We start from the raw sequence: 27,084 nt of genomic DNA on the forward strand, positions 1-27,084 counted from the left end.
TAATTCTACAAGATTCTGTGCAAAAAAAAAGTGTTAATATTTCCCATGTGCTCTTACTACCCTTCCCTCTTTTATCTTCAGATTTTCTTTGATTGCCTAAATTCCTTTATTTTTAAGAATTATCTATTCCTTTGTCTGCTTGAAACTTTGTATTTTTGGAGAGAGCCAAGGAATGATTGATTATCTTATCTCCATTAATGCTATTAACAAGTGTGGTTTCCACAGATAAAACCCATAGATGAAGAAGGAAAACATGATTTCTGGCACACACAATAATATTTTTTACTTTGCCACCTACCAAAGTGGCTTTCATTGGCTCTCATTACCCCTTAATTTGGTCACATGCCATTCACTCATGCCTGAAGTCAACCTTTTAGGAGGGCACACTAGAAGTCAGGTACTAGGCTTAGCACGTGTAAGGATTCAGACCTAACAAAGCTTACATGTCAACAGAGAACACAGATAGTCACAGTTATTGTACAAATAACTACATAGCACAAGACAGCTTTGAAGAGGTGCAAGGTGGGCGGTAGGGCAACTCCATCCCGAGTGGAGGCAGAGTGTCAAGGAAGACCTCTCTAAAAAGTAACATTGCTTTTTTTTTTATCACTTACTCATAAAACATTTTTTAAAAGGTCACACATTGCCTCAAATATTATATCAGTTTCAAGGTAAGGTAGTATATGGAGAAAAGAAGGCTCTAGACCCAGAGAGGAATGATTAGAATCCTTGCTGTTACTACGGGGCCTCGAGCAACTCATGGTAAAGGTCATGGGTGTACTCAGTATGTAGTGGAAGTCAATCAACTATAGATGGTAGTTAATAATTGCAGAATTTATTATTTATCTTTGAGTTTTGGCATGTCAAGATAAAGCTAATTTTCCATTCATAGTTCTGTCTTTTCAAAAACATTCAACTGAAAGGAAAAATTTAAAATTCACTTAAAAAACATTATGACTTCTGTGACTTTTTTCACTTGGACTGGCCAACTGCTATCTTTAGTTGTACAATGGCAGATAATATACACAAAGGCAAGAAGAACAGCTGATACATCTGTGTTAAATAGTTCTATCAGCATTAGAAAAGGATGACAGAATTCAGGCTTTGGAAATACAGCTCTTAAAGCAGCGAACTCTGGTAGAGCAGTTCAGTGTTTTTCTGAACCGCCCCACTGGGAGGGCGCAGACAGGGCCCTTCAGAGGCAGCGCAAACTCACGCAGCCCACAAAGCATTTCCCACCTCCTTTTCAGCTTCTCTTATTCTGAGTTCCCGCAGTGCATACCAACACCCACCCCACACGGCAGGGCCGGTCACACTGTTCGTTCCTTCACTGGACACTTGCTGGACCTCCAGGTACAACACTCAGGCTCTGCCTTCAAGAAGCTCCCAACCTGTGGCGGGCTTCACTGAGCACCCTTCAGACTGGTGGCTAACAGCTCTTTACTCTTTTGGGGCACAAAGCCCAAATCAGAAAACGAAAACATATGCGTGGTTTATGTTTTTAAATTAAAAAATGAAGAATTTTACTTGGTCCTGAAAAAGAGACTACTTTACTTATGAGAAAAATGAGGCCCAGAGAGGAAAAATGGTTTGCCTAAGGTCTCAGAGCAAGTACACAGCAGAGCTGAAGCAAGAATTTAATTCATTCCACGCAGGGCTTCCCACACATTAACTGAGCATTCCTGTGAGCAAGGCATTGGGTTGTACTGGGAACACGAGTTAATGGAACCGCCTCCTCAATAAACTGGACCTCCCCCTCTCCTGGTTACAGGATTCACCTTGGCCTGAGCTACACAAGGTGGGGCACACCCTGCAGCCTGGAGCAGGCATCGGGCCTTTCCTGGACTGCCCCGCCACAGGTTCCAGTTATTCTGTGCTCCACTATCCTGAGGCTGCTCCTGGCTCCCAAAGGTTCCAGCCTGCTGTGAGTCTGGCCTGGCCCAGTACTTACCCTTCCTCCCCAAGAGGGAGTGCTTTTGCCAACCCTGGCTTCCACAGCCAAAACATAAAGCACCCAGGGATTCCATTTAAAAAAGCTCCCATCAGCTTGGCTCTGACTAGGGCCTTTCATTTTCCGAGTCCCCTTGGTTTTTATGAGCTACATGACTGAAGTAGATCACAGACCATTCTGCAGGAGCTACGAGGCTGCATCGGTCAAAAGGTCAGGGGATGTTCGTAACTGTTCTAGAAGGATGTTTCAGACAGTGTACTTCCTCAGCTGAAAGATGGAATGGTGCTGGTTCAGGGAGAAGAACCTCTCTTACACCCAAATTCAAAATGAGAAATAACCCCAAGTCATTCTCAGATAATGAAGTGGCAGTCCCTGAGTGGCCAGTGAATCAAGGAATGTAACTCAGAACTGCTGACAAATTACACCCAAAGCAATGGAGTTGGGCAGCGGAGCATGGGGCAGAAAAGGATCCCATGGGTGGCTAATGAGACTCAGTCCAGCCTTTCATGGGAACCCAAGGCATCTGGAGGATAAGCGAAGTATAAGCAGAGAAGACTCAGCTAACATTTGCAGAATGAATGCATGCACGGTCTTTCATGCATCCCCTCCATCAGGTAGCTTCTCTGGATAGCCAGCCCTCAGTTTGGGTCTCGGTAGCCCCTTCTGCACAGCTCTATCACATTACACTATAAGTACCTGTGCACTCACCTGCCACATTTATTCTTGTCTCAACAGAGTCTGGCACGGTGTCTAACACCAATGGGCACCACAAACGTTAGGTGATGAAAGAACGACCTGTTACGCAGTGACTGCCACTCAAAAGTGTAACTAGGGCAGAGGTGAGCAGCAGCCCTCTGAGGCTGGAGAGAAACAACAGCAAATGGTAAAGCGGACTTCCCTTAACCAGTTTGAATGCGGAGTGCTACCCATCGCTCACCAATCCCTGAAGGCTCATCAGGCACAGGGAAGCTGTTCCATTCTATTTCTGGGGTGGGAGACATATCTTACAGCTAAAACATACAGTGGTTCCTCAGTACTTGCCATTAATTCGTTCTGGAACTCGTGGTGAGCACCAAACGATGAAGCATTTTCTCTTGTGGGGCAGTGTTGTGACCATACAAGTTCTAGCAAATGCAAGGAGTCCCAAGCAAGCACCAAGGCCTGAAACATTTTTTCTCGTCAAAATGTGATGTTTATAGGATTTGGTGAGCTGTGAAGCTGACGAGTACCAAGGTGTGACTGTATGTTCTCATGCTTATCAAAATTGAGTATTACAATTCAACCTTGGGAGAGCGGAAAACAGCAGGTTCACCCAAATGAACTAAGACTTTCTTTCATATACCAGCTCCAGCTCTACTTCTTACTTAGACACTTAGGGACTCAGACTCACAATCCCAAGTTCAAAACGGACCAAGCCCTGGGTTCCAACACGAAATCTTTTTTAATTTATAAGGCATGTGCTCTCAGTGTGAAACTTGTCAACTTACTTTTTCCACGTCTAGATCAGCATCCTGCTTCTTCAAACAACTGTAAAAGAAAAAAATGAGAACTAACCACTCTGTAAACCACCTACAAAACACCACCATAGAATTTCCATTTGCTACAGACAATCAATTTGCCCACAATTTTTTTTCTTGTTCACACAATTGTTGCAAAGTCACAGTTGCCATAAACACCCACCTGAAAGTGCAAAGACCTGGCCCTGTACCACCAAAGAAACTAGCAAAAGATTTTAACTTTCAGGAGCCAGGAATAATAACAGAAGTCTTAAATGAGCACACATTCTCACTCACACACACACACACACACACACTCTTCTTCAGAGTATCTGCAAGTCACCCATAGATGGGACACACTAAAAGTGAGTCTTTGAGTTTTCCAAGGTCTTGTCCAACTTATATTTGGCTTAAATCTCCATCTAGCCTGAGTGCATATCTGTTCCACTTCCTATCTGACTGTGGGTGGGCCTCACTGTCAAAACAACCTTTTTGCAATGACCCCCATTTCTCATCAGCTGGGGTTCTCCTCTCTGGGAGGCTTGCCAACTCACCAGCCTGTACCAACTTGTCCATGGAAGTCTAGGCTCAGGATTACCTTAGAACCTTGTGCCAAGGCCCTGGCAAAGCTGAGTGCCAATTCTGATGGCACCCATGCCCACTTCACATCAATCTTCAAAGTGCCAGCAGGGGGGTGGCAGATCTCCAGTGTGCTCACACACTGTCTACAACCTGCCAATATTTTAGCACCTCATTTATTGCTTGCAATTTTAGCTGTTTGAACATGACTTCAGTTTTAATAAGGTTTCTAATGAGAACAATAAAAATGGTTGAGTGGAATTGTGTTGACAGTAATATGTTTTGGGCAGAAAGTAAAAGTTTGAGGAATCTGAAAAAAAAAGCAGAAGCAATTTTTCCTGTCTTAGTAGAGACTCAAATTTTGTTCATTGTGAATCTTAGCATCTTTCTTCCTGGTCCACAGTTTAAAACACCCCTATCATAAATTACTACGCCCATCAAAACCACCCCCTGCCACATACACAAAAGAGAATTTTTGTGCTGTTTCAAAGGATGCATAATTAACAGTAATATCTTTGTTTTGTTTAATCAAAGATGACTCAGAATAAAGGAAAGAAAAAATGATCACGGGGAAGAGAATTAGAAACTCATGTATTGTCTTTTACAGATGGGCATTCAAATCATGAACTCACGGCTGACATGCAAGAGAACCAGCGTGGAGGCTGGAGGGGGAGAATGTGCTAATGAAATGAGCATGCCGTGATGGCCTGGCCCTTAGCAACCCACCTCACTCCACCTCTTTCTTGCTTCTGACACATGCTATCCTAACCAAGGAGCTGCCACAAGGCAATATATGCCTTTTCCTCTGGTGAACCACTGGGATCTAGACATTGCCAAACTGTAAAAAATGGGAATTTTCTCTGTCCAGAAATTTTAAACAGCCTCCCTATAACTAGAACAGAGTAATACAGTACTATGAGAACTTTTCACCAAAGGGAACATAGATACAGAGAAAGTCTGACTTCCATTCTTGTACACTGTCATAGAGGTTTAGGAAGGTTGTCATCTGGATTTGTAGAAAGGAATTTTCTATTTGCAAGGTAAACGATTTCTTCATCTGCCACAGAAGAAGCAGCTGAAGAACCATTGCCCTTTTCCAAAGTATTGGAGAAACAGCCTCTCTCAGGCATGCAGCACAACTGCAACCACACAGGACACCCAACTCAACAACAGGCTGTGAAAGAATGAGCCTTCACTCACAGCATTTTAATAACCAATAACAAAAGGAAAACTGAAAAGCCGCTTGGAGCTGTGGGCTCACTATTGCACAAGGAATCTTATCTATATATGTACAGACAGCATCATCTGATTTCTGTTTCAGGCTTACTAAGCAGATGTAGCTAATTAACAAAGACAATACATACATACACATCGTCCTGCAGCCATAAACCAGAAAGATGTCACAGCTTTAACTTCAAAGACTCCCAACAAGCACATGGGCCCTTAGATATTTTTAGATACCAGCTCCATTGTTTCAAAGAAGATAGGGATGGATGAAACAGAATTGCCTAGAAGTGACATTCATGTGGCGACACCATCTAAAATGAAGAGTGGTGTTTGTTTTTAAAAGCCACACATCTCTTTCTTAAATAAAGGTTATGTTTCTGAAAAGTTGGGAATAAATAAATTTTGGTCATGAAATGTTTCAAGTGAAAAAGAGGCACATTTTCTAAATGTGGAGTCTAAATGACTCCTTCATTTTCTTTAAAAAATCATTTTGACCAATTATTTTCTTACATTATCTTTATTTGAAATCTATATGTTTAGACTATTTCAAGTTTAAGTTTCCAAGGCTTAAGGCCAGATAGGTCCCCTCCATCCCCTGTGTGTGTGTAGATGAGGGGTGTGCACATGTACCGTATTTTCAGACCATAAGACACACCTAGGTTTTAGAGGAGGAAAATAGGAAAAAAATGTTTGAAGCAAAAATGTGGTAAAATATTTAATAACATAAATAACTTAATATTTCACCAATGTAAATGTAGACAGAACTCAACAGTAGCATTAACAACCATTATTCCTCCCAAATGGGGGGGGTGTCTTATAGTCTGAAAAATAAGGTAGTTACACAGACATTTTAAATACTTGACTATGTATCAATTGTGGGCTTGTGGGCATTAGGACATTTTCCATGCTTTTATTTTTTCTGCTGAATTAGTGCTGATGTTTTGTTTGAGAAACATGACTTAAATAACCCAGATTCCTCAGATTAAAAGCTGACACATAAATGTTACAAATCTGTGATCCATGGGAGCAATAGAAACTAAAGCACAAAGCCTTGACAGAAAGAACGAAAGTAGTACCCTGTTATTGATGCTTTTACTTTCTGTGGTTTCAGTTACCTTTAGTCCTAAAATATTAGATGGAAAGTTACAGAAAAAAAAACAGCTCATAAGTTTTAAATTGCACACTGTGCTGGGTAGCAGACAGCATCTTCCTCTTTCTAGTCTGGGATGTGAATCATCCCTTTGTCCAGAGTGTCCATGCTGTATACATTCCCCGCCTGTTACTCACTTAGTAGCCGTCTTGGTTATCAGATCAGCAGTGCTTGTTGTGCTCAAGTAACCCCAATTTTACTTAGTGATGACCCCAAAGCTCAAGAGTACTGGTGCTGGCAATTCAGACACTCCAAAGAGAAGACACGAAGTGTATTTATGTGTAGGAAGAAACATAGGGTTTGGTACTCTCCATGGTTTTAGGCATCCATTCTGGGTCTTGGAATGTATCCCTGAAGATAAAGGGGGACTACTGAACTCCCAGCTATTTAGAGCAGATCAAATCTTCCATCTTTGGGAGAATACAGAACGGTTTTTATTTTTAGAGAAAAATCTAAAAACAAAACTGAGAAGCCCTCGACTTTGACCTAGCGCCCACCACTTCCATATTTCCAGATTCCTAGGGGACATCTCCAATAGGCACCTACCAAAGGCAACTTATGACCAGACAGAGCAGGCAGTGGGGTAACAAGACACAGTCAAAGGGGCATCAGCCACATGTTCAGAGAATGTCGAGAGGCTTGATAATGCTACAGCACAGAGCGGTGGGTAAGAGGATGGTGGTAGGCTGGTGGAGGCAGCATGTCAACTAAGGAGTCAGCCCGTTGGGGACATGGTTCTGCTTCCTCTGACCAGTGTATTTTCAACCCACCTCTCCCCCAGGAAGGGACAGAAAAATAGATGCAGCCCTCAGCATATTCCTGGGCTTAGTTAGCATCATCATTCCGGTCTCACTAACCCTGCTGGGTCTGTATACTTTTCTCTTAACTGGTCTACAGGGCCCAGCACAGAAATCATCTTTTCATTTTTGTTTTCTTTGGTTCCATTTCTATGCAGAACTAGATTTCTTCTCTTCTCTCTTCTTACAGCACTTTATTTACTACCTGTTTCAGTCTCCCCTGCTCGAATGCCAGTCCGTCTAGCCAGGACACACTGAGTACAGTGCCTACAACACAAGGGGAACGAGCGCCATCTCTGCTGGTCAAGGCGTGAGGGTGGTGAGGGGCCATGACAGAGGACCTGATGAAGAAATGACTGACAAGGAGGAAAGGAAAGGAACTGCACTGAATCAAATCCACCCCACTCACTTCTACCGCAGGCAACAGTAGGGGTGTGTGTTGGGGAGAAAGGCTGTACCCACATATCACACAGCGCATATCCATAGCCAGAAGATGACCTTCTCTTTCCATTTAGCCCCGTGTCTTTAGCTACAAATTAACAATAGTCCAATCTGGAGATTCTGCTGTTACTTTTAATATTCCCTAGTGTCTCCTGTTTTATTTCAAAACTGGGACCGAGAAACTGAGATTCAATACATTAGAGACATAATCACACATCATATGTGGTGAAGGAGATTTAAGGGGATCATGACAAATCCAAGATTAAAATCATGGTTTGAATTTTGTTTACCTGTTTTAAGAAAAGGAAGATTGGGAGAGAAATGTGGTATACTTTTCTCTTGCTATAGAATCTTCTCAATTCAACCCTTTTTACTACTTGCAAAAGATTTAAAATATTCATTGATCTACCAAAAAAACATCTGCACATTACCAGACACGTCTTCACATATTCACATCTGAATGGCTTCTTTCTGCTCCAACGATCATAGCTCTATTCACCCAAAGCTGAAGTGAGAACCTCGGAGCTGTACGTGGCGGTGTGATGTCAGTGGTGACTGAGGATAAAACAGTCATTTGACAGCAACTTCTCTATCAAGTGTGTCAACAGGGGCCGTGTTTCTTCAGTTATTCTTAACTTAGGACCCAAGGCACAAAAAAGACCAGGCAGGGCCTGACTCTGCCACAATTCCAAAGAAAGCTGAGACACATGCGGAGTGTACACAGAAGCTCCTCAATGTTCTCTGGTGAAGGGGTAGCCCCTGGCTCCCTGCCTGAAGCCCAGGAACAGGCCCATTCTCACAGTGGCCTCCCAGATGCCTCCACAGCTGCACAGACACGGAGTGCAGTGTCTGGGACCGTCCATGCTCAGGGTTGCCACAACCTTTTGTGTGTCCAACAGTTGGGGCAAACCCTGGAGACAGGACCCAGCTCAGACAAGGCTCTTTGTTGCGGGTATTCCTCACTACCCTGTTTCCCCCGAGAAAAATGTCTTTTCCTCTAGCCATTCATTCTGGCCCTAGACTAGCTCATTATCCTGTGTCCCCCTGCAAACACAAACCTTCTAACAGGGTTTGAGATGGCAGCACCTGAAACCTCTTCTCCCACCCTACCTACCCTGGTAAAGGTGCAGTGAGTGCTAGGTGTGCATTCAAAATGGGGCAGAGCACAGGGCAGTGACAAAGTTGGTAACATATCAATGCTACTCAAGGGAATATTCAGCACACTGACATCGTGCTGAGGGAATTCAGAAAGAAAGAGTCTAGTCTGGGAGAGAATGGCTGGGGAACATCCTCAAGTCTCTCACACTGGGAGGACAACCTTGGGCTGGGCCGGTGTTGTATGTAGTTTGTCCTACTGCCTTATTCTTACTTCTTCTATATAAATATTCATTTGCCTCACTGAAAAGGTAATACATGCTCATAGAAAACCTAAACTCCCTAGTATGAGGATGTTGCCTTTCCCTCCTGGCCAGATTTTTAAAAAAAATTTTTAACTTTATTTTCATTGTTGATAGTAATACAGATGTCCCCATTCTCCCTGCTTTGCCCACCTGCACCCAGCCTCCGCCCCCATACACACATAAGCAGTAACACTCTCCTTGCAGCACCTCCATCTCGAACGTCACGACTAACAGCACATACAACTGACTTCTGATAGCAGCGAAGCAAACAAGAAGGGGAGGCATCCCAAATATGACGAGGTACCCAGCACAATTAGCCACAGGGTCTTTTTCAATTAATTAGTAAAGTACAAAATGTAGGCTCTACCACCTAAGGGTGCATCTCACCACTGACCTATAAATTCTCACTACTGACCTACAAATTCTGTGTTTCAGAACACAGAAATTTGGTCCTTAGCCAGAGAGGAAGCAGTTGGCTCGGAAACCAAGTTCCATTCCTAGCTCTGCTATTTATCTGCTCTGTGAATGGGTGCAGGGAAGCAGGTGTGGCAAGGGTCACGTATTAAAAAAACCCACAGTGGCCAGGCCAGCAGGTAGAGTAAATGAACAGAGCAGGTACAAAGGAGTTGGGGGAGCTGAAGAGCCCTCCCAGTCCCGAGGACAGCTGCAACGCTGCTTGGTCAGGCTGTAGTCAGGAGAGGTTGCCCTTAGTTTTGCCAGAACTTCCAATTTTTTCAAGAGAAGCTAGAAATCTCAGTTATTATACAAAACTGTGCAATCTTAAAGTGCTAGTTTAAATTTTTAAATGCATTATGTGGCCCAACTGAACATAAATGAAGGCATTATCCACTCCATAGGCTGGTTTGCTACTATCTTTATGTAAGATCTGTTCTGTGGTTTCTCCTTCTTTTAAGTAGGAGGTTGACTGCTATCTGCCCTCCACTCAGGGTTTATTTAACAGCACAGAAGGGGTTTCTATTATCATATAACAAAATAATCCAAATACATGAAGACGCAAAAAGCAGGATAACATGATCCCACACACACTTTTAACCAGGGTTTACATACATGCTCATACATGGGCTTGATGTTTGGTAGAATTATTTGAAATGCATATTTAGTCATGTTAGCTTCTAAATAAAAAAAAGAGGACAACTGTAATAGCCTTGGAGGATTAGTGTGAGGCCAACTGGATCAAGTTGTGGGGCAAAAGCCTGGCTGGAAAGGCTCTGATTTTTAAACAAATGCTGTGTAGAGACAGGTAGTGTAGACAATACCTCTCAAGGAGCTCTGCTACAGAGAGCAGCAGGAAAGTGGGGTGGGTGCCAGAGGAGAAGGCAACGAAGGTGAAGATAATATATTTCTAAAACTGATGAAATTACGAATGTTTGCATGTTGATGGAATATATCATGTCAAAGCAAACAAACGGATCTGAGTACTAGCTGAAGAAAATATGTCAGCAAAACACTAGACAGTTGGGTGTAGTGAAAATTTATCAGTAAGAGCGAAGAAGCCAAGATCTGGTAATACAGGTTTTTCCTAAACAAGAAGTCAGGGGAAAAAAATCTTTACTACAACACACATTGTCCCATATTTTATACTGTGCCATTTCTGTATTTGTCCTTTTTAGCCTACTTCTAGCAGTCTCTCTTTGCTAAAATGCATTAGTTGCCATGGAAACGATGTCATAGTGTGTGGAACCATTTACTGTCCTTGGAAAGGCATTCATGATGAAATTGAACAGTGGCATGTTTAAAAAAGAAATCTAACAGAAACCAGTTGTGCAACATCTCAAAATCATGACTCCAAAGTAGGTATTCCTCTACCACCACCACCGTCTGCCCCAGTTCTCCCAACATCATTCAGAGAAGCATCTCCTCCGCATGTACACCAAGTGAACCTCAAACAAAGTCCCTGACCTGTTAGGAAAACAATAGACTCCCTATACCTCACACAAAATCTCTGACCAGTGGAAACAATAGACTCCCTATAATTCACACTTACTTCCCTAGTTAGGGAGGGGCTGGAAGACTAGAGAATCAGAATGGTCTGCAGGCATCGCAACGCCTCTGCTTCTGGGGAGGATTTAGTCCTATGACACATTCTGCTGTCCAACTTTATTAACAGAGATAGGAATAATATGTAGGACATAGATATTTGGACTTCAATTTCCTTATTGCCATAGATTAGCAAGATGCTACATGTTCATTCCTTTGAGAAAATATATTTAGCAGCTCTCATGTACAACAGTGGCAAAGAAAATAGACAGGCAAGGCACATGTTCGACACTGGGAGCATGAAAAGCTGGACTTCATGTGACAGGAAGACAGTGAGGGGTTTTACCCAGCAATGTGATCTCACATAGATTTTAAAAAGCTCACTCAGCCATTGTGGGAGTGGGACTGGAAGTCAACAATAATGGAAGGCAGAGCCATAACGTTAGCAGAATAGTCTAGACTGAAAAGGATGGTGCAAAGGAGGTGAGAAAATGTGATCTGTAACTAGGGTGACCTTACACCTTGGCTTGTTTGTGAAAATGCTAAATTATACCTATTGTTCCAGCAGCCAGCTGGGTTCAGCATTTATCCAGATTTTTTTAAACCAAGTATTATTACTAAGAGTTGCATTAAAATGCACGAAGATTGGTGCATATACACTTCCAGCTTCTGCCATAGTCTTGCCTACCAAGGGTGAGATAACTGCATGGTGAAGAGAATTTTCACCTTAACATGTGATTAATTCTGAAAGGTGACCAACGGCAATCCATCTTGTTTTGTCCTTTCCAATCTTGGCTCAAGTAAACACCCCCCTTTCAAGGACAACATGCAGGATGCTCACCAATAAAACTAAAAGCCCTTGGACATGAGCAGCTAAAGAGAGCTAACTCCTCCCAGTCTCAACTCTACCAGACTCTGGATGCTATTGACCAGTTGTGCCATGACCCATGCTGCAGCTTGAGATACATGAAACACCATGCAGAGGGGTCAACAGGCATCAGTGAAAGTTACGGGTGAGGTGTACGTGAAACATTGGTGGAAACAGGCCTTCTCAAGAGTGGTGTGACTGCTCTCATCGCAGTGTTTTTGTCATTTATTAATAGTTATGCTATTTTACTTTGCAATGTCTGTTTTAGCAGCAATGAGCTAAAAAATGGAAATTTAATGAAAAACTGAGTACCAAATTCCTGTTTTTCAGGAAAGGTGATGATGAACATTCACTGACACAAAATGTTTATTGGTATTTATTATCCACCATGAAAGCCAGAGTGCTATCATTTAAGACATAAACTCAAAGTCACCAAACTGCTCAAGAGCAGCAGCAACTACTTCAAATGTTACTAGTCATTGCAGCAGGACTGTGCAGGGGTAGCAATTTAACACCTGCAGCAGTGGGAGGTTCGATAACACAGCGCTCTGGGAAACAAGACTTTTCTTTTATATCAAATGGCTGCTTTTCTGTTGATTCTACTTAATGTTGAGTTTAGGTTTTTGTTCATATATAGAAAGTGAAGTGATAGCTTTAATGTATTGCTTTTATTAGTAGAAGAAGAAAATGCACGGTTAAGTGATTCCATCTTTACGCTAGTATTACCAGGTATTTTAAACAGAAAGATTAATCAATTCCAATAATAATTTGATTTTTTTCATTTCTTGAGACAAAAATAAAGCTTGTGGAGATTCATTCTGTCACTGGTAAAATATTTCATGTTATTGTGAATGCTACTATAAATTGTGAAAAGTAATACAGGAGATGAAATTATTTGTTTTTGCAATGTAACACAAATGCAAGTTTTGTGAGGCTAAAAGCAATTGTCCTTACTAAATTAAGATGTCTATGGTAAAGAAATTACTTGGAATTGAGTATAGCATACATGTGATTTATAACTGCATTCAAACAAGTAGCTATGTCCTTCTGAATGCCAAAGAAACAATACGTGTAGATGTAGAAATTGACAAATATTTAGAAAAATTGAACTACAAAGTTTTTGTGACAGTGTTTTGTAAATACAAGAAAATCCCACTTCAGCACGGTAGTACATGCCTTCTATTTTGCTGCCTGTCATCATAAACCAGATTTCAGAACTGCTCGAGCAATGACTCTCTAAATCAACATAGGTGTGCCATGATGGTATGATAGATGAATTCTATAAATGTGGGTGCATTCTTTTCCAAAGCAGTTATAAATCTTTGATCAAAGCACTGACACTTCAGCTTCTGAAGCCTTTAGCCAATTGTAGTCATAGACAACAAAGCAAAGGAGGAACTGAACACACTAAATTATGAGCACTCAAGCGGTAACCAAGATTTAATTCTGAAATTGTATTGTCTTGGAGTACTTCAAGTTGTGGTGACCTTTTAATGGTGCTCCTAGTTTTAACTGAGTGCATTTATATTCTGTATAAGAATGGAGTGAAATAATAGAGATCTATGATTTTGTGTCATCTAAATGTGATAAAACATTTGCAAGGACCATAGAGGAACTTATTTTCATAGGTTTTGTCTTTTAAAAATACTTACTGAAGGTAAGAATCCTGAATAGGGGTAAAAAGACCTGTGATAGTATTTGGACTAAAATATTCACAAATTTCAATATAAAAAAAGTTTGAGAGAAGTCTCCATTTACAGAATTTGCTCTCAACTTAAGTATATGTCTAGAAAGAGTTATTTTCTCAGTTAAAAATATTATTATATGTACATAAATGCCAACTGAACATAGTAACAATTTCAAATATTAACTATAAAGTACAACTTTGAAGGAGATAATGGGCAACTTTATGAAAGAATTAAACACAATTCATTCTTCCTTTAAAAAAAGCAGTGACATGAGCACAGAGACACACGGATAAAAAGCTGAGTAAGGTGAGTGCGTATCTACCAAGAAGAGTTAGTTTCATGTTCTTTTCAATGTTTAGATAATCTTCACAAAAAGTTTTGTTTTGCTCTAATGTATATGGACATGTTTTTAATTTTTAGAAATTCTATTTTTGAGATTTGAATAAAACTATTTTATAGGCCCAAAATATTATAAATCAATCTGTCAGGTAATAAGTCAACATTTTTAAAAATTCTATAATTTTAATTATTTTAGTGACTCCTTTCAGTAAATGTTAGGGTCCCCCACCTCTGGTTCTCTTGGCTCCCACTGACAGATAAGGGAAAATATAAAACATATTTACATTTGGAGAAAACGTGCTCAAAACGTCACAGTAATTTTCTGGTAGGAAAATACGAAAGTGGTATCCCAACGGGCAATGTCCTACCTCACTCCACCCTGCCAAATGGATGCTTTTTAAAGCTAGACTAAAGATTTCTCTGCCAAAATTACTAGGCACTTTAAGAAACAGCAGGTTTGAAAACATCTTCTTAAATGCAGTATCACCCTTGTATGAATGTCAAAGAGAAATGAAAGGTAATTGAAAAGAGCTAACTGGTTTTTTCCCCTCTCTCTCATTTGAGTGTTCTAGTAACTACTTATGAATTATACTTGGAAATGAATCCTTTCATAAACTCATGCTTTATTTAGTCCGTGAGGATGGAATAAAAATGAGGAGCTTCTCCTCTCATAGTCAGAGACTACAATCGCTAGTATTTGCCCTGATGCCTTTAAAATGTGGAACTTTTAAAATGTGGAAGGATCACACCCAGTGAAAACTCTCTTCTTGCCTCCAGCATCACAGGATGTTCATGGAGAAAGGCCTGAAACTCTAACACTTTCCTGGGACCTGAGGCTCCATGGCAACTGAGGTCCTTCCTTCCAGGGTGTTCAGAAGAACTGCCTCTTACTAAACAATGGAAAGCCCAAATCTCCACTATACTTTGGAATATCTGGTGGACAACTCTGCTCCTTGAGAGGAGAGATCATCCCACTTCTTCTCTAAGATGAACCTAGCATAGGAATGTTAACCCACAATTCACTCAAAGGAAAAAGCATACTATAAGGATACAAGTAAGTCAATTTGCCGCCAGCAGCAGCAGCAGCAGCAGCAGCAGCAATCATACTAAACACAGCTCAAATGCAGTGTGGCAGGTTTGAAATTTACACTTACTATTCAGCTGTATACAAAAGATGTTACTTCATTTCTTGTAGTTGACTGCACCTTGATCATGACCACTACATTTCTACTTATGACAGGAAAACAATTTTGCTACTTCCAGATGACTTTATTGCTTCAGATTTGAAATTGTAGTTGCTTCAGGGCAATTAGTCAAATTAAATGCATCTCAAACTCCCTGTGGCTGTGTTTCTTTCCCTTTTGCTCCTTCCCCCCAGGGGAAGATGATAGGCTACCACAGGATGGGGACAGAGTCTGGTTCTGCCTCCAAGCCCTCACTGGCCTCCTTGAGGTGTCCCATCCCTTTGTCTTCGAATGTTGTTGGCCTGGTTCTGCTGGTCTGTCTGGTGGATACCTGCAGTCATGATCCCCGCCTGCCTTCAGCAGCGAGAGACTGGCCCAGTCCATTCTGTGCCCTCTTCATTCTGACCTGAGGCCTCTTCCACCGACTCCCTTAGCACCTCCACATCTGCCTGAGGGGGCTGCAGCACCATCAGGATTTCTCTATGCCACATGCAGGTACTGGGGAACTGGGAGGAGACATCATCTCAGGGCTAGTTTCTGCCTAAACATGCCCCACTGCAGGGCGCATCACAAGGTGCTTTCCTTCCAGAGTTCCAAACAGGACACAGGGTTCAAGTGCTGCCTGAAAGCAGATTATTCTCCATCCCCCTGGAGTGGGGGATCCCAGCAATTCACTTCTCATCTGTAGTCTCATACAAATCTCTACATGCTCCATTCTCCAACCCAGGAAGGTATTTCCTCCTTCCGGCAGCCTCCCTCCTGCATGGCTTACTATACAATATATGCCAGACCTTCTGAGATGTGGCTCCTTGAAATCCACAAATCATTTTTCTTCTAACAAAGCCTGCCTCTTAAAGGAAGGCCTGGGCTAACTCTGATCTCTGAAACATGTTTCAAGGGCCTGTTTTGAAAGTCAAGCTGAACAATGTCTTCTTTGTCCTAGACAATAGTCTGTCCTCCCCTTGAAGTAATGGCATCTTTAGTGTCAATGACGGAGACTCCTGGGGCGACAAGGATTAGCAAAAAGGGAAAGTAAATTGAATACCAGTTCAAAATATTATCCCCACTAAGTCAGCTGGTCATGATGCAAGGTCTCAGAGGTCCCAGAACACACATCCAGGATTTTAAAAAGCACAACATACAAACCGGTCATTCTTCTAGAACAGGGGTCCCCAACCCCTGGGCCACAGAGCAGGATGGCACTGGTTCCTGGCCTGTTAGGAACCAGGACACACAGCAGGAGGTAAGCAGTGGGCTAGCAAGTGAAGCTTCACTTGCATAGGGCCTGAGCTCTGCCTCCAAAGAGGGCCTAGCCTCTTGGTTTCTTGGATTCTTTATATCTAAAGTCCTGAACTTCTATTTTGCTAAGTAGAGATCCATACTTTAAGTAGAGATCAGTAGGAAGCCACTCTTGCTCACTATCATTTTGGAACTCTCCATTTCCCTGGGTTTCCTCTTCCTGGGGCCTTCTCACCTTTGTCTCTCCCAAGTGAGGATAATAATAATAATAATAATAATAATAATAAATAATAATAATAAAATAATTTTAAAAAGTTAAATTAGTAACTGGATGTATAACCTTGGACCAGTCACAAAAATTCTCTACGCATTGGATTCCTCATATCAGGAATTAACTAACAACCTAAGGCATCATTTATTAGGAGGTAATTGAGGGACATAAATGTTCAATGCCAAAGAATGAGGGGGCTAGGGGAATCTTCCCAGAGTTGGAATTCCAACTGGGCTTTGAAAAATGGATAGAATTCTGAGGGAAAGAAGGGTTAGGGGATTCCGGAAGGAAACAAACAAACAAACAAACAAAGGCTAAAACACATATTCCATATTAATGGTATTTAGATTGACATCTGGCAAATCAAGTGTTAAAGTAGTGGTGAATAAGGAGAGCCAACCAGGACGAAGAATGTGGAGACACCGGAAGGCACTGAATGCCAGGCTGAGAAATTCGCTCTTTCACCTCCTCACTGGGTTGTTGGTAGAGGGACAGAGCAAAAGGAACCGGGATCCACATCAGCCAGCACATCCATTTGACACAGATCAATACTTCCTCACTCACTCTAGAAAATACAGGAGTAACATAAAGGGAATTGTTTTATTATTTTTTTTAATTTGGGTTTTGTTTTTGTTTTTGTTTTGTTTTGCAACTGGAATTGTTGTTGCCACATTGCGGGGGAGCCTGAGGGGCAATCGGAAGAGTATAGATCAGGCAAAGGCATCTACAAAGGGCCGTCACAGAATTGACACTGTCATGTAGACACAATGATAAAAGACACAGAATGACAGAATGCTACAGTTCATAACTCCGAACTGGTAACTGAGCACCTATATCTGAAAGCAAATAGGTGCTCCGTTTGTATTTCCAGGTTATACACTAAACTACACAACAGAAAGGTGAAGCCCTCCAGACTCTGAGAGCAAATACGAGAAACCATTAACAGAAATCAGCACTTTTCAAATATCCTTGGGTGTGTGTGCCGGTTGTAGGCAACACATCATACAATTTGTGAAGTGAAGTTAGAATTAAAATCAGATCTTATAAGCAACAGCATTTGAAATTGTTATTGCTTCAAGTAGATACTATAATGAGTGGAAATGAAGGGACTTGTTGGTATTTACTTGCCTTTTCAGTAGAATTTAAATTGGGCAGGATTTCACAGAAATACAGATTCAGGAACTTTTCTGGGGATTAGAGAAGAAAGGATTGAGAAAAGTGCCCTGGGCTTTGTTGTGGGAAAGGCGATCTGGCTCATTTTTAATTTTCCATTAAAGCCCTACTTTTCAGCATAAAGCAGATGGAATCCTTATACAACTCCATGAAAAGCCTACTATTTTTGAGTACCTCAAAGATGGACGCTTTGAAGAAAATGAAAGTGTTTAGAATTCATCAGATAAAATCCCACCAGTGCATTCAAAAGAAGCAGGTACTTATAAATCTTAAAAATACAAGGTAAGAGGTCTTTCTGTGATGGGTTTCTGATCCTCAGCCTGCTCTGGGGTGCCGCTCCCTCTGGCTCGGCCGACTGATGATTTCCCACCACTTCGGGGCCTGCTCCCTTCACAGGGGCTGAGACTCCCTTTGTTGGCTTCACTTCTCACCTCTCAGAAGCCATTCTCAGGCACAGAAAAGATTTCAGTGTCAATCCTGCCCACCCCTTACTTACTACATGAGAACAGGGCCTGGGAATATGCATTCTATAAGATCCTTGGAGGATATTCATGCAACCATGGCCCTAAAGCTCTTTCCTTATTAGGAGCTAAGACCTGGTTTAATATAGTCTGTTAGTCAATCTGCCAGGTGGATGGAGAAACAAGGGCCGATGTTTACTGTGTGTGGACTGGGAGGGACTCATTTGAGAGGTAGAACAAATTTAGTGTTAAGAGCAGAGATTCTGGAGTCAGACTGATTGCCTGGGTTCAGATCCTAGCTCTGCTGCTTACTAGCTCTGTGACCCTGACTGAATCCCTTAATCTCTATGCCTCAGTTTCCCCACCTATTAAATCGGAATAATAACAACAGCACCTCATGAAGTAGTGTTTGGTGTTGTGTTGGGAAACCAGCTATGAAAAAGATACAAACCTGACTTACAAAGAGCTCAGAAGTCAGTGAAAAAAAGAGCAATATCTGACCACTGTCCCACCCAGTGGACTTCACTTTGCTTTATAAGTCAGTCTTATAAAGAGGGTGATAATGAGGTGGTAACCAAGTGCCATGGGGACCCACCATGGCACTTGGGAGAAATCCCAGAGACAAGACCAAAGGGAGTACTGCCCAGAAGGTAAGTCTTGAATGGGGCCATTAGGAGTGAGGTTTACACAGGGTTTGGTAAAGGTGCCTTTGTACCACCAACACTTAACACAGAAGTAACTGCAAAGCAAAGGCAAGGAGGCTTGAAAACAGGCAAGCAGCATCCTGACTAGTTAGTTCAGTTGGTTGGGTGTCATCCTGCAAGGGAAAAGGTTGCCAGTTCAATTCCTGGTAAGGGCAGATGCTGAGCTGCAGTTTCAGGGCACATACAAGAGGCAAGTGATATTTCTCTCTCACATCAATGTTTCTCTCCCTTTCTTTCTCCCTCCCTTCCCTCTTTCTAAAAAATAAATAAAATCTTAGAGAAGAAAAGAAAAGAAACGAAAAGAAAAGAAAAGAAAATAGGCAGGGAGTGTCCACAGCTTTGGGGCAAAAGCAGGCATGAGTTTAGGAGCCAGACAGGCCTGGCTTCTCTAGTAATTAGCTGTGTGACAATGGGCAAGTTACCTTTCTGAGCCTTAGTCTTCCCATCTGACCAATGGGAATAATAATACCTGCTTCACAGAGTTGTTACGATTAAGTAAATTGCTGTGTGTAAAGCACTTAACAAGGCCTCTGAGGTCTAATAAAAACGGTATGCATTATTATTTTTATGGTGCATTTAGAGAGGCTTGGGCAGCTGCGGTTGCCATGGGTTTTTTACACCATCCCAGACAGAGGAATGCAAGGCCGGAAAGAAGCAGCCCTCAGGAAAAGCCTTCCGAATTGAAGTAACTAATGGGTTAAGATGTTCCCATACTGTATTACATTTGCCCAAACCAACCAGGTGTTGTTGAGGTCACGGGTCTACAGGGATGACCTCTGCTCCCTGAGAACACCCAGGGAGGGGACCCAGGTCCGCGTCACCTCCGGGGTGAGGCACAGCGCAGGTTCTTCTGGAAGCAGGCTGAGACGGACGAGAAAACGCTCTCGTCCAAATATTACAACAACTCAGAGCCTTATAAACATTGTTAAAGTTTCATGAGTCAGTAAGCATTATCTTTTCTTCCCATGTTTTTATTAGACCATAAATCCAGTTCAATTTATATCCTTCTAGGATTACTGTGTTCTAATCAAGTCCAGAGTGCCACTTATTCCTAAGTTATCTATGTTGCATGTCACCCAAGTCCATTTGGATAATACTGTTTAGGCTACTTATGTGTTATAGTAGCTAAAAATTGTATTTGTTCAACTAGATACATTAAAAAATTATATTCCTCTCAATAACCCAAATCACCTCTTTTTTATAGGAACCAAGTGCATGAAAGTCATAACTTGTGGGGGTTTTCCTACTAGGTGGTTTATTCTACCTTCAGAAAGTCATGAAGACATTGTGAAATTTGATTCAAGGGATCTACATTGTAAACAGTTTAAAATTCTCGTTATCTGACTAAAACAAAAAAACCCTTTTAGAGGGCTACCCTCAAAGTGCCTTTGTTTTCTATTCTCAAGAATAAAAAAGGTTCTGCATTTCTTAAGAAGACTTGCTAATAATGCTGTTTTCAATCACACTATCTGAACTAATTTCCTACTTTTTCTCAAAAATTCTTGATCCAGAATTGGCTCCAAATTTCTTTCTAAAATATTCAAAATTTGCTTTTATGTACACAGTACATTTTCATCCTCCCTTCCCTAAGGGGCATATATATTATATGTATGTGTGTGCATACATATGTGTGTTTTGTATATACATGTGCATTATACACACGTACACACACTTTAAAAACAGCAGCAAACACACAGCTTTTCCTACATGTGGGGTACTATTCTCAGTGCTTTACATTTATTAACTCACTGACTCCTACAGCAGAACTTGAGGTAGAAACTATTATACCCATTTTAAAGGTGAAGAAAGGGAGGCATAGAGATTAGGTAACTTGGTCCAGCTCACACAGCTGGGAAGGGTAGAGCCAGGACCATACCTCAAATATGGTCCTGGGCTGAAAGGCTGGAAGTCTGGCTCTCAGTGGTAACTTTGCCACCTTGGCTAAGTCACTTAGCTCTCTGGGGCTCTCTAGACATGTTGGACTCCATGACCTCTGAGTCCCGTAGGGTTGTCTGTTCTTCAGGTTTTGATTCCTATTTCTACCTTGGTCTGGGGAGCAGAGAGTTTCAGACTTCTATCCTCTATTCCCCTGATGCTGTTCTGCCTGGATTCAGAGATCTTTGGTGCTAAATCCAACTGTACTTTTCATTCTTAGTCTTGCTTAATCTCTAGGGCATTGCCTTCTCCCCCTGGGAATGAAGGACATTCTCTCCCCAGGACCTGCCCCAAACCCGAGCTGTCCCTCTCCCACACAGGGCTGCCCCTCTCCCACACAGGAGCTCCTGCTCCTCCTCCTCCACTCCCAGGCTCGCTCTCAGTCCTGTCTGTTCGGTCTGCTCCCTACATTCTCCCTGAGGGATGCTGCCCACACCCATGGCTTCAAGTATTTTGTAATTTGCTGCTAATAGATTTATATTTGAGTGTTACTCCTCACTCCAGACCCTCTGTTCAACTCCCTATGAGATACCTAGAGCTGAAAGTGCAAAGTGTCCATGATAAAGTCACTGCTTCACACACACCAGCTTTCCTTACTGAATTGCTGGTCTGTGTCTCTCTCCCCTCTTCTGCCCACCCCCATGTCTATCTCACCATCTCTTATTCTGTCTCTTGTTCCATCTAAACCTTCATCTATTGCTCATCTTGAGTTTCTACCTTCCCTGCATCTTGACCGCCTCTGGTCAGCAGCCAATTGTGGCCAAATGACCCTTACAAATAAAATCAGATGAAAGCAGTGTTTCCACTTACAACTCTAAAATACATTCCTGAGAAAATACAAAGCTATTCTCAGTTTTTCCTCCAGCCCTGTCTTCCCCCCGTCCATCTCCCTCACACCCACCCTGAACCCCTGGCAGTTCCCCAACAGGTCCGTGCGTTGACCTTGTGGGCCGCTCCTTCTGGGGCAATGGCCATCACACAATAGTAAACTAGACCACTCTTGCTCCCCAGACTCCTACTCTTCATCTCGAAGACACCTCCTCCTCCAGCCTTCTCTGCCTGGCCACCCCACTTTCCCACCTTTTTATGGAGGTCATGCTCCCTTGCTCCTGTGAGAATCACTGGAATCACAGCACTTATCACAGCGGTCAGAGACTTCCTTCTGCAGGTTAGTTCTCTGGGGCAGAATCACATCTCTCTGCCCCTGCATCTTCTAGTTCAACGTCTGACAAATGGTAGATACAACAAACGAATGCTGCTGAATGAGTAAATCTGTAGGACAGCCCACAATTTCATGGAGATCTCTCTGTGGATCACTAGAAGAACCCAGCTTAAAATAAAGAATCACACTGAGTAAAAGTAGTCCCAGTATCGACATTCTGTGCTTTCCCATTTTAAAATTTAATTTTATTTTCTATTTTCTAGGTGAGCAATAGACGAGGGTCTAAATGGAAGGAAGGGAGGTAGGAATGAATGTTTTATTTTTTACCTAAACATGAAGTCTTATTTCCCAACAATTTCAAAGCATTTATACCACCACCCCCCTTATGGCACACCACACATTTAATTAATACCATCATTGTATCTGTATTTAGTAATTTGCATATTACCTAGTGATTAAGAAGAGCAAGCAAGGGCTTTGAAACCAAATTAAGCCTGAATCCTGACTTGACCACTTACTGGCTATAGGATCTTGAGTTACTTACTTAACTTCTTTGCTTCAGTTTCCCATCTCTAAAATGGGGATTAAAAATGAAATCACTTCATGTCATTATTGTTAGGATCAGAGTTTAAACAGTGCTTGACAGATACCAAATGCCCCATAAAAGTTAGGTATTATTAATCATTTTTATCTCTTCCAGTAGACTGTGTGCTCCTCAAGAGCAAGGACAACAGATGCATTCATTTTCGGGACTATCTCCCAGTGCCTTGTCCACAATAACATACTGGGCTAATGTCTTCAGAACAGATGAATATAATGAACTGTTTATGGCAAAAATAAGTACACTATTAAATATGACTAGAACAGACAGAACTGCTCCAACAATTTGGAGGCCCGTGGAGAGCAGGGATATGTAGAACACTAACAGTTCACCCTGCTCACGTGACCTCCGTGGAATACACAAGGCTCCCAGGCACCAAGTCAGGGTGGCTGTGTGACGGAGGGGACTCCCTGACTCAAGAGAGACTGAAGAGCTGGGCATGACTGGGGCAAGAAGTCCCTCCTCTGGAATCTGCTTTATTTCCTCTTCCTATGAACAGAAGGTGGGGCTGTGATTTCTAAGCACCCCCTTAGGCACTGTGGGAGTCTCTAAAATCAACTGGTAAAAAACGAGGACAAGAAAGGTGCTACTGGAATTTAAAAATTAAAAAGAAACATATCAAAGGCAATGTAGGAACTATCACATCACTATATTACAAGGGATTGCTGAGAGGGAACTGGCCAAAAAGCAAGATGTTTGAAATGAAAAGATCTGAACTTGTAAAAGCAAAAGAACAAAAGCACTGATGGGCATAGGCTCTATGTTTCAATTTAATTTAATTCTCATCAGCCAACTCCTTGAAAGCAATGACTGTGCCTTCAAATATGGCAAAGTTGCTGCCCAAAAATACATTTCTTCTTGATCTTTGGTTGCTCACCTAGCTAATCTATATTTCCCAGGCTCCCTTGCAGGCCATAGAATTAGCTCTCTTAAAAAGAACATAAGTAGAAACGTTGGTTGTCATTTCCAAACTAAGTTATTTAAAAAGTGGGTGCACCCCTCCACTCCCTCTTTTGTCCTTCTGCTAGCTGAAAGAAGGTGACAGGGGAGCACTATGAGACAGAGGATAGAGCATGGGGCCCAGAATCACCACGTGGAGGAAAGCCACCTCACCCACTGACCATAAATACCTGTTTTGGACTATTACATGAAGAATAATGAATGTCTATTGCTTTTGGGCCATTATGTTTTTTATAGGCCTACTTGTTATAGCTTCTACCATTGGCCTAATTAATGCAGGTGCCTAGCACATACCAAAGACCTAACTCACATTTGTTGAGATGAGATAAATAAGACCAGGTTCCTTCTCTCAAATGCTGATCAACTAACAATGTTAACAGACACATGCCAAACACAATGCCTGCTGAAGTTTGAAAACAAAATTGGAAGCATGATGTGTTTGAAGGGGAAAGGATGGAGAAAGCTTTCCAGATGAGGTGACTTTTGAGCTGAGCCCTGAAGGTTAAATGGTACCAGAGCAAATCAGATGGGGTTGGAGATTCCAGACCCAGAAGAAAGCACAGAGTAAAGGCACAGAAAGCCGAGTGTGCATTTGTTCGAATTCAACCTTATCATAAAGTCTCTCTAACTTGGTCAACACAGTGCAAATTTACTGTGCACTGACTTTCCTTCCTGGGTCTGGCATCAAACAAACAACCCTTTGTTTTTTCAGTACACTCATTAACCCTTCTGCTTTTTTGAATATAAAAAGTCCCATGATGAATGTCCTTAGAAAGTTCGGAAGCACATGTTAATGAATCTTAACAATTCTTTTCTAATGAAATGTTTGAAAAACAAATGAGATAGCTCTATTACTTGTAATTGTCAAAGAGCCATGCTCTTAGGAATCATCTGTTTCAACCTACGTTTTGACATTATTGATTAAGCATATAATAGTCACTGGCTTGCAAAGCAGAACATTAAGCCTCTGGATTTACATGAACATTTCTTCTTTTAAAAGGAACATCAAGCAAATGGGTAAGAGTTCAGTCAAAAGATTCTCTACATCCTTTGCGCATAGCTAAGTGCCTCCAAAACCTGAGATAGTTAACAAACCACTTCCTCTAAAATCTGTGAGCCCCTTCCTCACAGTACCCATGGGGCAGGGACTCAGGAGAAAGAGCACAAAGGGTGGAATGTATTGTAGTCACTTGGGTGGTGAGAGGAAGGATGTGGGCCTCTGAAGCTACCCTGAAGTAAGGAAGAGACAGTCTCCACGGTCTTCCAAACACCAATTTAAGGCTGTGATCAATGCCCCAGAAACTTGTTTAAATATAAGAACAAAGCAAAATTATTGGGCAGGCAAGATTTCATTTCAAAAGACTTCAGCACTCTGTAGACTTGAGAGAAGAAGCACGTCAGGCTGCTCCCCTCATATCAAACACCAATTTAATTCTCTGATTCAGAAACAACTGTTTCTGCCTCCACATCAATTTATGCCACCTCAGCTCTTAGGACCTATGCCCCAAAAGAGAGGGCGTTAAAACAGCTGGGGGTGGTGGGTGGAGGGGTACCTTGAAAGTAAAGCAACTCTTAAGATGGCTGGAATCATTGCCCCCTTAAATCTAAGAAATACTGCAGCTGCCAGTCAACACTACCGGCCCATGAATACAGCAAAATGCTCGCACCTGCCACCCTGCATCTGGGGCCATTTATTCTTTGGTAAATGTGGCAGGAAAGACTCTCAGAGAGATCAACTGCTTTATCTGGGAGAAAGGGAAGCTCCAGGGAAGAGAAACAAGAAGCACTGCGCCCATCCTTGGGCACTTTGTGCGGCTCCTCTCTGTGCACTGAAAGAGCTCTTTGTGTCACACACACACACACACACACACACACACACACGCACACGGAGAGTCTGTGTGATTTATTGGGGAAGGAGGGGCAAGAAGGGTTATTTTATTATCCCTCTTCTCACTGAGTCCCAGCAAATCTCCGCCTGGGCCCAAGCTCGGTGGCCTCTTTCTGGCCCAGTCCCCTACGCCTGCGGCCGCAGAGATAAGAGAGGGAGCCGACGAAACAAAAACAGTCATCGATCTAGGGAAGTAGAGAGGAAATCCAGCAAGCAGGGAAGGGAGGCAAAAGGAGATTGGGGGAGAAAGGGTGGGGAGTAGAGGAAGAGGATGAAGGCTCCAGCACAGGGGACAGGGTGGGTGGGTGGTGGCACAGGAAGAGTGAACGGGAGGATGGGGGAAGTGCAAGGGAGGTGCCAGAAATAGGCAGGAGAATGCGATGGGGAAGGTGACAGCCGAGAGGTGGAGGAGTGGGGCAGGGGTGGAGTGGGGTGGGGAGGGAAACAGCAAGGGGCATCAATTATTAAGTGATTACATCATCCCTGACATTAAAACAACACACACAGCCCGGGTCCCCGCGGGGGGCCCCCCGAAAGGAGGGCGGGGGCGGAGTCTGGGCCAGCCTCTCCTCTAAGCCAATTTCTATTCTCACCCCGCACCGGCTTACGGGCGAGAAAATGGGTCCCTGTGCTACCTCGGGGCCGCACCTCGCAGGGATGTCTCCGATTCCGCAGCGGAAAGACTCCGAGAGGGGCCAACTCCCCGGCAGCCCGGTGGGGCGCCCAGGAGGCGGCGGCGGCCAAGAGACTGCAGCGCAGGGCCCCACGGCGGGGGCAGCGCTGCGCGGGGGCGCCGGCGGCCCGGGTCTCTGCAACATTCCCGCGGCCTCCCACCGCGCATCCCTTGCCGCTTACCTGTGCGGCGCTCAGGCTCCGGAACCCATTCACACGGTCCTCTCCCCGCCCTCCTCCAGCGCGGCCCAGGCAGCTCCGAGGGCTCCGGCGGGCTCGGGAGCTGGTGGGCCTTCCGAGAGCGCCGAGGGGGCGGCGCCGGGTATCCCCGGCCCGGCGGCCGGATCCTTTTCCGGCGCAGGCGGCGGCCGCCGGGCGGTAAGGTGCAGGCGGCGGCTTTGTGTGCGCCCGGAGAGCCCTCGGTGCACGGGGTGAAGCGCTGCGAGCCCGGACGACGGAGGACGCGCGGCTCTTAGGGCAGCCTCGCTTCTGTTCCCGCGGTCGGCGGGCGGGCGGGCGGGTCTCCGCGGCCTCCGGCTCACGACGACCCCTCCTCCTTTCCCGCGGCAGCCCCCTCCCCTCCCGCTCTGCTCTTGACAGATGGCGCAACTGCAACGACGCTCCGCCGCCGCCGCGGCTGCTCGCAGCTACTCGCGCTGATGCTCCTGCCCCTCAAGCCCCAGCCCGGACTGAGAAGGGGGCGGGACACACTCTAAAAGTGGCAGACTGAGCTACCCTATCAACGGGTCCCTAGGGAGCTTCGAGCGGCGACCATTGGTGTTGGGGCGGGGGCGGGACTGAAATGGGTGGGGCCACCAAGGGGGTTGAGCGTTACTGTGGCAGCCGGCATCCTGGCGTGTTGAGTGTATTGAGAGGGGATGCGAGGTTGGAGGAGTTGTG

At 43.4% G+C, this 27,084-nt stretch overlaps 1 protein-coding gene across 4 annotated transcripts in view; it reads right to left on the bottom strand.

Moving 5' to 3' along the window:
* Nucleotides 1–26,862, bottom strand: part of FYN (FYN proto-oncogene, Src family tyrosine kinase) — a 200,325-nt gene extending 173,463 nt beyond the window's left edge. For 3 of the 4 annotated variants that reach the window (XM_045843129.1, XM_045843132.1, XM_045843127.1), the window contains exons 1-2: nucleotides 26,368–26,862; nucleotides 3,439–3,478 (exon numbers count right to left, since the gene is read on the bottom strand). The gene's annotated coding sequence lies outside the window, so the exon portion shown is untranslated. The remainder of the gene's footprint in view (nucleotides 1–3,438; nucleotides 3,479–26,367) is intronic. The other variant, XM_045843128.1, reaches the window with a different exon arrangement.
* Nucleotides 26,863–27,084: the final 222 nt, after the last annotated feature.

The sequence above is a fragment of the Phyllostomus hastatus genome, unplaced genomic scaffold (genome assembly GCF_019186645.2).
Source record: "Phyllostomus hastatus isolate PE091 unplaced genomic scaffold, TTU_PhHast_1.1 phas_contig_40, whole genome shotgun sequence".
Classification (NCBI taxonomy): domain Eukaryota; kingdom Metazoa; phylum Chordata; class Mammalia; order Chiroptera; family Phyllostomidae; genus Phyllostomus; species Phyllostomus hastatus.